Source organism: Triticum aestivum, chromosome 6B (assembly GCF_018294505.1).
Source record: "Triticum aestivum cultivar Chinese Spring chromosome 6B, IWGSC CS RefSeq v2.1, whole genome shotgun sequence".
Lineage (NCBI taxonomy): Eukaryota > Viridiplantae > Streptophyta > Magnoliopsida > Poales > Poaceae > Triticum > Triticum aestivum.
In genome coordinates this window covers 813985-826353 of record NC_057810.1, presented here as the reverse complement: position 1 = coordinate 826353, position 12369 = coordinate 813985, and the positions used below count along the sequence as shown (strand labels likewise).

Genomic DNA, 12369 nt, shown 5'->3' with positions numbered 1-12369 from the left:
TGAGCCTTCTTTTCCTTTTTTGAGACCTGAAGACTTTTATTGGACCTTTTGATTATCAATAATATGGCTGTATGCATCGTTCTGATGCAGAGGCCCAGGCAACCCCCCTTTCAAAAAAAAACGGTTGGTACTAAAGCGGGCATTCTGACTCAATAGTACACCGACAGCCGGAGAATAGAAAATAGGCATTTTTTAAGCAGCAGCCATGAATTGCTACTAGATTGTACAGTTACGAACTAATGGACAGCTGGTATTACAACAGTGGAATTACTCTATACTTAATAACGTACTCATCCTGCACTAGCAACGCTTGTAGAGTCTGCAGGTTTATTACATTCCTTAGCGGAATGGGCACTAGTATACAACTAGTCAGTACTGTCGACAGCCGTGGACTCGTCAGCAACTACCTCTAATAGGTGAGTTTGTGGACACTTGCAGGCGGCTGGGGAAGCTGCTTGAGAGTTGGATCACGAAGGGAAACAAACTACACGCTTAATAGAGCATCTGCCGATCGACAACTCATGTGGTTGACTTAAAGACTAATTACAGGAAAATGAACATGATTGTTGCAAATTCAGTGCAGCTGCTCAAGTAATTATTGGTCAAAGTCAGACACACACCTGTTGCACTTGTACCAACTTGTTGAAACGATCAAGTCTTGCCGATATATTATATCCATATCCCGCCATAGTAGCAGCCCTTGTTGATGGAAATATTATTAGTGCATCACATGTAAACAGGAACAAGCCAAGCAGCCATCTGGAAAAGTCTAAAGCTAGGTTTGGAACAACCCAAGCAGCCATCTTGACATTGTTTTAAGTATTAGCACAACACTTGTAACACGCACACATGACCAAGTAAGCCAAGATAGTATATATATGGAACTTGCATATGCTACTTGGCAACCAAACCAAGAGCGCACGATGGACAAGGCAATAAGGGCCACTGCCATGAGATTGCTATGGACAATTGTTCCCACCCTGATGATCCTTGTTGTCAGCGCCGGCGACAAGGCCGCGCTGCTTGCTTTCAAAGCGCGGGTCAGCCATGGCGGCTCGCTGGCCTCCTGGAACAGCAGCGTGGGCTTCTGCAGCTGGCAAGGCGTGGTGTGTAGCCACCAGAGGCCAATGCGGGTGGTGGCTCTGACATTGGATGGCGCCGGCCTTGTTGGGCGACTCTCACCCGCCATTGGGAACCTCACATTCCTGCGGGTGCTGAACGTGAGATCCAACTCGTTCCATGGGGGCATTCCGGCTAGCCTTGGCCGCCTCCGCCGCCTTCAGTGGCTCTACTTGGACACGAACTCCTTCTCCGGCACAATCCCTATGAACCTGAGCGCCTGCATCAGCATGATCAAGATGAGACTGGACAACAACACGCTTGGCGGGGCCATCCCAACTGAGCTCGGCGAGAAGTTAACATCCCTAGAAGTGATCACACTGAGAAACAACAGCTTCACAGGGCCCATCCCAGTGTCACTGGCCAATATGTCCCATCTACAAGCCGTGTCCCTCGCAGATAACCAGCTCGTGGGCTCAATCCCACCAGGGCTCGGCAGCATCCAGAGCATGCGATATTTCGGTCTCTTCAACAACCTCCTCAGTGGTATGCTCCCACCTTCTATCTACAACTGGTCATTGCTGGAAGCATTTGATGTAGGGCAAAACATGTTCTCCGGAAGCATTCCGGATGATATAGGAAGCAAGTTCCCCAAGTTGAGGTATCTTGGCGCGGGTGGTAATCACTTTACAGGGTCAATCCCTTATTCAATATCCAACATGTCTTCCCTTGTAAAACTTAGCCTCGTGCAGAATAACTTTAGTGGGTACGTGCCTCCCATGTTGGGGAAGCTGGGATCTCTTCAAGAACTGAATTTGGCAGTCAATAAGCTTGAAGCCAATCACAACAAGGGGTGGGAATTCATTACTTCTCTGGCAAACTGTGTTAGACTGTATTTACATGTGTATATTATAACGTTGTATATCACTTCATTATATATATATGTGATAGGCCACCCCTAGAGGGTTGTGCCGCCCCCCAAAGCCTATTGTCTTACATGGTATCACGCTAGGTTACGTCCGCTTCCGCCTAAAAACCCTAAACCGCCGCCGCCGCTGCCGCCGCCACCGCCGCCGCCGCCGCGCCCGCCGTCGCCGTCGCCCGACTGCTATGACGTCCGCCGCTGCGTCCGGCTCCACCGCCACCGGTTTTCTGCCGGCCTACCTCGCGGCACTTCTCTCGAGGCCGCTGGATGCCGCCTCCCTTCAGGCGCCGATCGGGACACGGAGCGTCGGCTCCCTCTTCGCGCTCCCGCCGGCTGCTACTTCGCCCGGGCAGGCGCTTGTGGCCCACACCGCCGCCGCCCCGTCAACCGCGGCTGTCGCGCCCTCGGCCACTGCGCCGCTGGTGGCGGAGGACGTCGCGCTGGCAGGCTTCGCGGCGTCAACCGCGGCCATCGCGCCCTCTGTCACCGCGCCGGCTGCCCCTCTGACTGTCTCCACGGTGGTCTCACCTCAGCCAGTCTCCTCGATGTGATCGCAGCCGCCGCCGCCGTTTCACTTCGGCCATCTCATCACCATCAAGTTGTCGTCGGACAATTACATCTTCTGGCGCGCGCAGGTTCTTCCGCTTCTTGGGAGTCACTATCTGCTTGGCTATGTCGACGGCTCTCTCCCTTGCCCTCCTGCGCTGGTTGACAGCGTGCACGGTCCGGTCTATAATCCGGCTCACCGTGTCTGGACAGGGCAGGATCAGGCGAACCTCTCCTCCATCCAGGGGTCGCTCTCTCCGGCCGTTGCTGGGCTTGTTGTCCTCGCCAAGACGTCCCACGAGGCATGGACTATTCTTGAGCGCTCGTTTGCGGCACAGTCGCAGGCTCGTGTATCTGGGCTCCGTCGCCAACTTCGGGAGTGTCAGAAGCTTGACTCCACCGCCACTGAGTTCTACAACAAAGTCAAGAGTCTCGCCGACACGCTGGCCTCCATTGGACAGCCCCTCACCGACTCCGAGTTCAACTCGTTTATTGTCAATGGTCTTGATGAGGAGTATGACGCCCTAGTCGAGATCATCAATGAGAGGGGCAACTCCACGCCCATGCCAGCACACGAGGTCTTTTCACGCCTCCTACTTACTGAGCAACGAGTCGAGACGCGCCGATCCAGGGGCAACGGCGCCCTCTCGGCAAACGCCGCCACCAAGGGTGGTCGCTCCTCTGCTTCATCCAGGGCTCCTTCGGGGCAGTCACCACCACCCGCCTCGGCCCCTCCTCCTACTGCGACGCTACCAGGAGCTGGCGGTCCACGTGTGTGCCAGCTTTGTGGTCGCGATGGGCACTGGGCCTCGAAGTGTCACAAGCGCTTCCAGCGGGGTTTTCTTGGTCTCGTCAATGACGGGAAGGATACACGCAACTTTGCTCGTCAGGTCGCCATGGCCGATCGTCCGCCGCCGCAGAAGCCACAGGGACACACTCAGTCCTACTCCATTGATCCCCACTGGTACATGGACTCTGGGGCGACAGAGCACCTGACCAGTGAGATGGGGAAGCTTCACACTCGTGAACCCTACCATGGCTCCGACAAGATCCACACCGCCAATGGAGCAGGTATGCACATCTCTCATATTGGTCAAGCATCACTTCTCACTAGACATGCCAATAGGAGTCTTCAACTTCGCAATGTTCTTCGAGTTCCATCTGTGACACGTAATCTTCTTTCAGTTCCTAAACTCACTCGTGATAATAATGTGCTTTGTGAATTTCATCCTTTTGATCTTTTTATTAAGGATCGGGGCACGAGGGACATTCTTCTTAGTGGGCGGCTCTGCCAAGGTCTCTATCGTCTAGAGCATCCTGGCGTCGCTCGCGTCTTCAGTGGAGTTCGGGTATCTCCGTCACAGTGGCATGCTCGTCTTGGTCACCCGGCCACACCTATTGCCCGGCATGTTTTGCGTCGTCATGAGCTTCCTAGTGTGTCTAGTAATAAAGATGTAGCAGTGTGTGATGCTTGTCAGCAGGGGAAGAGTCATCAACTTCCTTTTTCGGAGTCCAGTCGTGAGGTGAAACATCCTTTAGAACTTGTGTTTTCAGATGTATGGGGTCCTGCTCAGACTTCTGTTAGTGGTCATAATAACTATATCAGTTTTGTTGATGCTTACAGCCGCTTTACCTGGCTTTATCTTATCAAACGTAAATCTGATGTGTTTGACATTTTTGTTCAGTTCCAAAAACATGTTGAACGCCTTCTCAAGCACAAAATTGTTCATGTTCAGTCGGACTGGGGTGGCGAGTATCGCAACCTCAACTCCTTCTTTCAGTCGCTTGGGATCACTCACCGTTTAGCATGTCCACATACACATCAGCAGAATGGTTCAGTAGAACGTAAGCATCGTCACATTGTTGAAGCTGGTCTGACTCTTTTGGCCCATGCATCTGTTCCGTTTCGTTTTTGGAGTGATGCTTTCACCACTGCATGTTTTCTCATCAATTGTACTCCCACTCGTGTTTTGAATATGAAGACTCCCATTGAAGTTCTCCTTAATGAACAACCGGACTACACCTTTCTCAAGGTGTTTGGGTGTGCTTGCTGGCCCCATCTCCGTCCATATAACAAGCGTAAGCTCGAGTTTCGTTCCAAGAAGTGTGTTTTTCTTGGTTATAGCTCTCTTCATAAAGGATACAAATGTCTTCATGTGCCCACTAATCGTGTCTACATCTCTCGGGATGTTGTGTTTGATGAGCATGTTTTTCCCTTTGCCAAACTCCCTGTGTCCACTACCGAGCCACCTGTCATGCATTCATCCTCTGTTGCTTCTGACCAATTTGATGATGTTGCATATTCTCCTCTATTGTTGCCTAACCATGGTGCAGGCACTGGTCGTGGGGCTCGTTTGGAGATTCTGGAAGTGCCATCTTCCTCTTCGCCGCCATCGCCTTCATCCTCGGCACCTTCTGTTGTGCATGAGGAGCACATGGCGCCCCTGCATGGCCTCGGTTTCCATGCTCATGCGCGGCCGATCGATGTCCTGGCCCGGTCGCCTCTGGCTTCTGGGCTGCCTTTGCCATCGTCGCGCCCTGCAACCCCGCCGACTGGGCCGGCCTCCTCGCCCGCCCCTGCCTCACCCAGGGTGTCTGGGCCCTTCTCACCAGGGCCGGCCTCGCCTGCTCTCGCCTCGCCAAGGCCGTCTGGGCCGGTGTCACCGGAGCTGGCCTCGCCCACTCTCGGTTCGCCCATGGCCTCTGAGCCCCTGTCGTCGGGCCAGTCTTCGCCATGCAGCCCGGAGTCGTCTGTCCCGAGCTCGCCTGAGGTGATTCCTCCATCTCCGGCGACCGTCACGTCTCCGTCACCTTCGCCTCCGCCGGCTCCTGCTGCTGCTCTATGTCCACATACGCGCTGTCGGAGTGGCATTTTTCAGCCTAAGCAACGTCACGATGGCACAGTTGCTTGGTTAGCGGCGTGCATGTCTGCTGCTCTCGCAGATCCATCCTCTGAGCCACGCACGTATCAAGATGCTATGCGCATTCCTCATTGGAGAGAGGCCATGGAGCAGGAGTATCAAGCGCTTCTTCGCAATCAGACATGGACTCTTGTTCCTCCACAATCACGGGTAAATGTCACTGATTCCAAATGGGTTTTCAAAGTGAAGAGGCATTCTGATGGGTCCATTGAGCGCTATAAGGCTCGTCTGGTTGCTCGTGGTTTTCGACAGCGTTTTGGACTTGACTATGAAGACACCTTCAGTCCAGTGGTCAAGCCTACTACCATCAGACTTCTTCTCTCTCTGGCTGTTACTCGAGGTTGGTTTCTTCGTCAGCTTGATGTTCAAAATGCTTTTCTTTATGGTGTCTTGGCGGAGGAGGTTTACATGCGCCAGCCTCCGGGTTTCTCTGATCCGGATCGCCCTGATCATCTCTGTCGTCTGTCCAAGGCAATTTATGGTCTGAAGCAGGCTCCTCGTGCTTGGCATGCTCGTCTTGCAATGGCTCTTCGTGCTCATGGTTTTGCATCATCAACTGCTGACTCCTCATTGTTTCTTCTTCAAAGGCCTGAGGTTACTATGTACTTGTTGGTCTATGTAGATGATATCATTTTGGTCAGCTCCTCTCAGTCGGCTGCTACTGCGCTTGTTCGCTCACTTGGTGCTGATTTTGCGGTCAAGGACCTTGGGAAGCTTCATTACTTTCTTGGTGTGGAGGTTACTTCTCGTGCTGCTGGCCTTGTTATGACGCAGAAGAAGTACTCTCTGGATTTGTTTCAGCGAGCTGGGATGCTTAAGTGCAAACCGACGACTACACCCATGTCTACCACTGATAAGCTCAATGCTGTTGATGGTGTGCTTCTTTCTTCTTCTGATGCGACAGAGTACAGGAGTATTGTTGGTGGGCTCCAGTACTTGACGATCAAGCGACCAGATATTTCCTATGCTGTTAACCGAGTCTGCCAGTATTTGCAGTCACCCCGTGACACTCATTGGTCTGCTGTTAAGCGGATTTTGCGCTATATTCGTTTCACGGTGGCTCATGGTATGCATATTCGGCCGTCTGACTCTGGTTGTCTTTCAGCATATTCTGATGCAGACTAGGCTGGCAATCCGGATGACAGGCGATCCACGGGGGGTTATGCTGTCTTCTTTGGCTCTAACCTAATTGCCTGGAGTGCTCGGAAACAGGCTACTGTCTCGCGTAGCAGTACTGAGGCTGAGTATAAGGCTGTGGCCAATGCCACATCAGAGATCATCTGGGTACAGTCCTTGCTTCAGGAGTTAAGTATACCCCAATCACAGCCTCCTGTTCTTTGGTGTGATAACATCGGTGCTACATACCTTTCTGCAAATCCGGTATTCCATGCCCGAACGAAACACATTAAAGTTGACTATCACTTTGTGCGTGAACGTGTCTCTCAGAAGCAACTACAGATCAAGTTTATTTCTTTCAAGGATCAACTTGCTGACATCTTCACCAAGCCATTGCCTTTGCCACAGTTTGAGACTTGCAGGCGCAATCTTACCCTTCTAGATTCATTAGAAAGTGGCTAAGATTGAGGGAGGGTGTTAGACTGTATTTACATGTGTATATTGTAACGTTGTATATCACTTCATTATATATATATGTGATAGGCCACCCCTAGAGGGTTGTGCCGGTTCCCCCCAAAGCCTATTGTCTTACAAACTGCAGCCAACTACTGCGACTGTCATTGAACTTCAATTCTTTTGGAGGACAACTACCGGGTTCAATTGTGAACCTCTCAACGACTCTGCAGACCTTAAGCTTAAGTAGCAATCTGATCTCAGGGATTATTCCTGCAGACATAGGCAATCTGGTTGGTCTGGAAACACTTGGGATAGCGGTCAATTCCATATCTGGGGTGATTCCAGAGGGCATTGGTAAGCTAGAGAATTTGATTGAGCTATTCTTGTACAATACTAGCTTGTCTGGCCTCATACCATCGTCCATAGGGAACCTTACGCAGTTGAATAAGCTTGCTGCACGTAATGCAAACTTGGAGGGGCCAATTCCGGAAAGCCTGGGGGAGTTGAAAAATCTCTTTGCACTTGATTTGTCGAAGAATTAACATCTCAATGGTTCAATACCAAAAGAGATTTTCCAATTAATTAGCCTTTCTTGGTATTTGGACTTGTCATACAATTCCCTTTCTGGACCCCTCCCTAGTGAAGTTGGTAACTTGGGAAACCTTAACCAACTGAGTCTATCAGGAAACCAGTTGTCCGGAAAGGTACCTGATAGTATTCAGAATTGCATAGTGTTGGAACAGATATTGTTAGACAACAATTTCTTTGAGGGAAGCATACCTCGGTCACTTACAAATATAAAGGGGCTCAGTATATTGAACCTGGACATGAATAAGTTCTCTGGTAATATTCCTAAGGAACTTGGTAGCATAGGAAGCCTGCAGGAATTGTACCGAGCACATAACAACTTGTCAGGGACAATCCCATTAGTACTACAGAATTTGATATCACTGAAAAAATTGGATATATCCTTCAATAATTTGCATGGCGAGGTGCCAAACGAAGGTGTTTTCAGAAACATCACTTACTTAGCAGTTGCTGGCAATGTGAATTTGTGTGGTGGTACACCTCAACTTCACCTGGCCCGGTTCTGCACTAGTGAGATAGATCAAAGAGAAATACAATGCTCTAACATCACATATAATAAATCTTAGAAAATACTCACTTACTTTCAATGAATAATCTCATCATAAACCCACAATTCATTGGATCCCAACAAACACATCGCAAAAATTACATCGATTAGATCTCTGAGGATATCAAAAAAATAGTAATATAGCTATTATGGACCTGTAGGTTCGGTAGGAACTAGTCACAAGTCAGCATCGAGGAATCAAGGTCAATGAAGATCGCCTCCCCAATGGTTCCCCCTCTGGCAGAGTATCAATGAAGGCCTCCAGACGGGATCACAGAATAACAGACGCTTTCGGCGACGGGATAATTTTTTTGGATCTCGCTTTGGTGGTTTCTTCGCCTGGTGCCAAACCAAGCAATTATATCATACTCTTTCTCACTTAAGGAAACTTAACTCAATACATGATCCTGAGCCATTTCAGGCCACTGAGACTGATATGCAAGTGTTGGAATTGGAGATGCATCATTAGCCTTGAATCTTGCTACTGAGTAATACTCGTGCAAATATTGGTGCATATTTATGTTCGGTTGGGAGGCGAAGAAAAGCATGGCATGCTCACATGGTTTCCCAGTATGTCGTCACTCGAGGCTACTGCAATCTTGCATTTCAAAGTTAACAATATGCAGCCTTTCATTCTTGGCATCTCTAACTTTAGCACCCAAGAATGTTGATTTTTCGAAAGATAAATGTGTAACATTTCTACTCGTGTTAACCACTTATTCTACCACTACAGGAAGCTTATCCCCTTACAGACAATCAACAATTTCTTCTTAATTTCCACAAATGCATGATCATGAAACATATTTGGTCAACCATATCATGCATAGGAAAGTTTATAAACCGCTTCACCTTGTTGTTAAAACTCTCTCCCAAGTTACTGGTTATATATTTACACTTGATGGCGGTGTTAAATGCTGAACTGTACAATAATAGAGAATGGTAGGTGTTCATCCATGGACCAAACTCAATGCATGCTGCCATTTTCTTACCCAGATGATATGAATGTGTCCGATTAGTGTAAGATCTTTCTATTGGCCACATGTGCCCAAATTCTTTCCCATTTAATTTTTTGATCAAATTCATCCTCCTAGGTTTGGCATGTCGAATGTGCATTTCCACAGCCGACACCGGTTGAAGGAGATTTCTGCAGAGTAGCGGCCGGGCCGTCGTATATGCACCACGAGAAAGCCAGTGTTGCTTTGGACGCGGTTGCACGGTGACATCTAGGGTGGATTGGGGTTAGGCCGTGGTAGATCCTGTGTTTGGGCGGCACAACGATGGTGGATTTGGCCAGAATCAGTGGTGGTGCGCTAAGGTGCAAACGAGCGGTGGTGAGCTGCAAGTGAGCGAACGACTGAGCCCATGTGATGCTAAGCAACGAACAATCCAAACATCGTGTGCGACTGGCCCAGGAGGGGAAGGGGAGTTTCAGACAGTGGGTTGGGATGCAAACATGGCAGCTGCTTTGGGCACAAGCCATGTTTAACGGTTGGATAGAAATAGATAAAAAAATATGATCGGTCAAGTTCTATAAGTTTCATACAAGTACCGTTTGATCACGTACTTCAACAACAATATGACTCAATAAATTCCCTCCAAAAATATGACTTAATCAATTTATTTTGAAAAACATGACTCATGAGAAGGGTATTCCGGTGAACATGTTGAGATCAGGATTACCTTTTTCGTGTTCTTTAAACCAGAAGATGGTCATTTTTTTCTAGGATCAGGGCGTCCCTAACAACATGTGCTCAGCTTGTAGAGATGACCGCACGCTCGTCATGCTGGCCCATGGATAACCTGACTTGATGAGAACCTTTGGTAACTCGTTGGTGACAAGCACGAGTCTTTCTATTTGCATATAACACTTGAGTAAATTGTGAGTGTAATATTGAATGAGGAATACTGAAAGAACAAAAAATCACTTGCCATCAATTTATGGCATGTTGACTAGTGGAATTGGATATGGAAAGAAATTTAAAGTTCTTACCATATTCTTGACTATAGAGTTAGTGACCTCGTAGATATAGAAAGGTATTTGAGATTTGATCTTCCGACTTGCTTCTCATGAAAATTTCACCTTCTGCATGATAAACCATAAAATTGCCCTATACAACGTACGTTTCAAACTCTGCTTCCCCTGATTATAAAAACCTCCATGAAAGAAAAATAAATTTTACGGAGTTGTACATTCTTGCATACATGAATTTAATTTTATCCAACTATAACATTACCCCTTCTAGCAACAATGCATTTGTTGTAGTCATTAAGCTCAGCTTCATATTCAAAATCAGATGGGCCGCCGAAGTATATTTTATCATCATTAATTGGAGGAAAAAGCGGAACCCGGGCGCGGGGACACTATGGGCGGGCGCGATGTCTATAGCAACCAAGTGTCCTCGGGCGCGGGGATAGTATGGGCGGACTACATGGAAATGATTTATTCCTTTTTTGGAGGGGGGGGGGCATATGCCCCCATCGTACCCGTGATTAGACGGTAGGCTTCCTCATTTGCAGACATTTGACATCTCGGTAAGAACTAAAGAATTACTTGAAAGTGTTGTTCAACTTAGATATCTGATATACCTATGTGTTTATACAAGAACAAAGCTGCCAAAAGGAACGGGGAACTTTACATCGCTTAAAGTGCTCGGGACAATAGTGCTACACTTATCTCCTCACATTGTGGAAGAGCTGAGCCATATGATCAAGGTTAGGGCGCTCACAATTGACTAGTACGAAACGGACGAAGATTTTATCACTATTTTAATTGAGTCTATAAACAACTTTCAAAAAATGCAAAATATGGAGATTCAAAATGGTGGCAGATTGATAGATCTCATGTCTGAAGGCTGGATGGCACCTCCAAATATTTATAGTTTTGTCTCATGGGACGGCGTGAGTGGGATTTTCATGAGAATACCGAAGTGAATTAATTCAATGCCGCTTCCCGTCCTCACTAGACTTGCTGGCACATTTTGCCATATAGGATGGATGGGTTGGCTGATCGGGTCAAACAAAAGTCAGACTCCAGCAAGATAAATCAACACAAAGAGGATGGATGGATCATGACCATATCAGTTATAGAAAACATTTGTTAAGGGGATGATTTGTTCTTGGGAGGGGGTGGGGCATATGCCCCTAGTTGGAAAAATTATTTCTCAGGGTCGTGGGCCAGTTGGAAAATTAGATGGATTAGGGACACATTGTACAACAAGACAATCGTGCTCAATTATGATGTTCTTGATTAAACAAGTTCCTGCATAATATTTACTTATATTTATTTTAGATTGAGTGGTAGTAATCTATCCATATACAAGTTACTACCCCTATAAAAGCATGAAGAGCGTACAATACATATTTCTAACCTTACGTTGTCCACATCGTTTAATGTTTAGCGCCAAATGCATTTAGCGCTAAACATCGGACTTCTTAATTATAGTTTAACACTGCAAATAGTTATCTCTTAAAAGCTCACCATATTTAGGCCCCATAATCATCTCCTCGAATCTCCCTCCCGAAACAAGATGAGATACAAAAATCTAGAAAATATGGGACGATAAAAGCAAGGATCAGATTATTTTCTTATAGCACAAATTTGAATAAAATTTCTTGAAAAATGTAGTGTTATTCGCCCTTTGCCAAGGTGGCCCAAGTTCGGTGATCTTAAACCGCGGTACTAGAAAAATGCCATGATTACGTGGGTGACGCACGTTTGTTAGTAACTAGTAATAATAGAAGATGCTTATAAAAGTGTATTCTCGTTGGAAAAAAGAATGGATAGGACGAATGTACAAGAAATTTTAAATGTGAAAAAGAAAATCTGTATATATGTGAACAAGAATGTGTTCCATGTATCGTCATTGTTGCATCAAATGTATTTAACAAAGGATGCATGTGCATGTTCATGGGAATACATAAAAACAGGTAAGGATTGACTTGTTGATACGCACATCACGGAAAACAGGTAGGGATTGACTTGTTCACTGCTGGTAAGGTGGCAATGGATAACACCAGCCCGGAGAAGACATCGACGGGGCGGGCGAAGCATGGCCGCCGGCCATTGGCGGGGCTGGCTGCATATGGGTGACGTCGGGCGCGTCGTAGGCGGTGGCCGCGCCGTACGGCGGCGGGGCCGCGCCGGAGGGCGCCAGCTGCATGTGGGTGATGCCGGGCGCGCCGTAGGCGGCGGTCGCGCAGTACGGCGGCGG

At 47.8% G+C, this 12369-nt stretch overlaps 1 pseudogene; it reads left to right on the top strand.

Moving 5' to 3' along the window:
* Positions 1-950: 950 nt before the first annotated feature.
* LOC123134903 (LRR receptor-like serine/threonine-protein kinase EFR) lies at positions 951-8177 on the top strand (annotated as a pseudogene).
* Positions 8178-12369: the final 4192 nt, after the last annotated feature.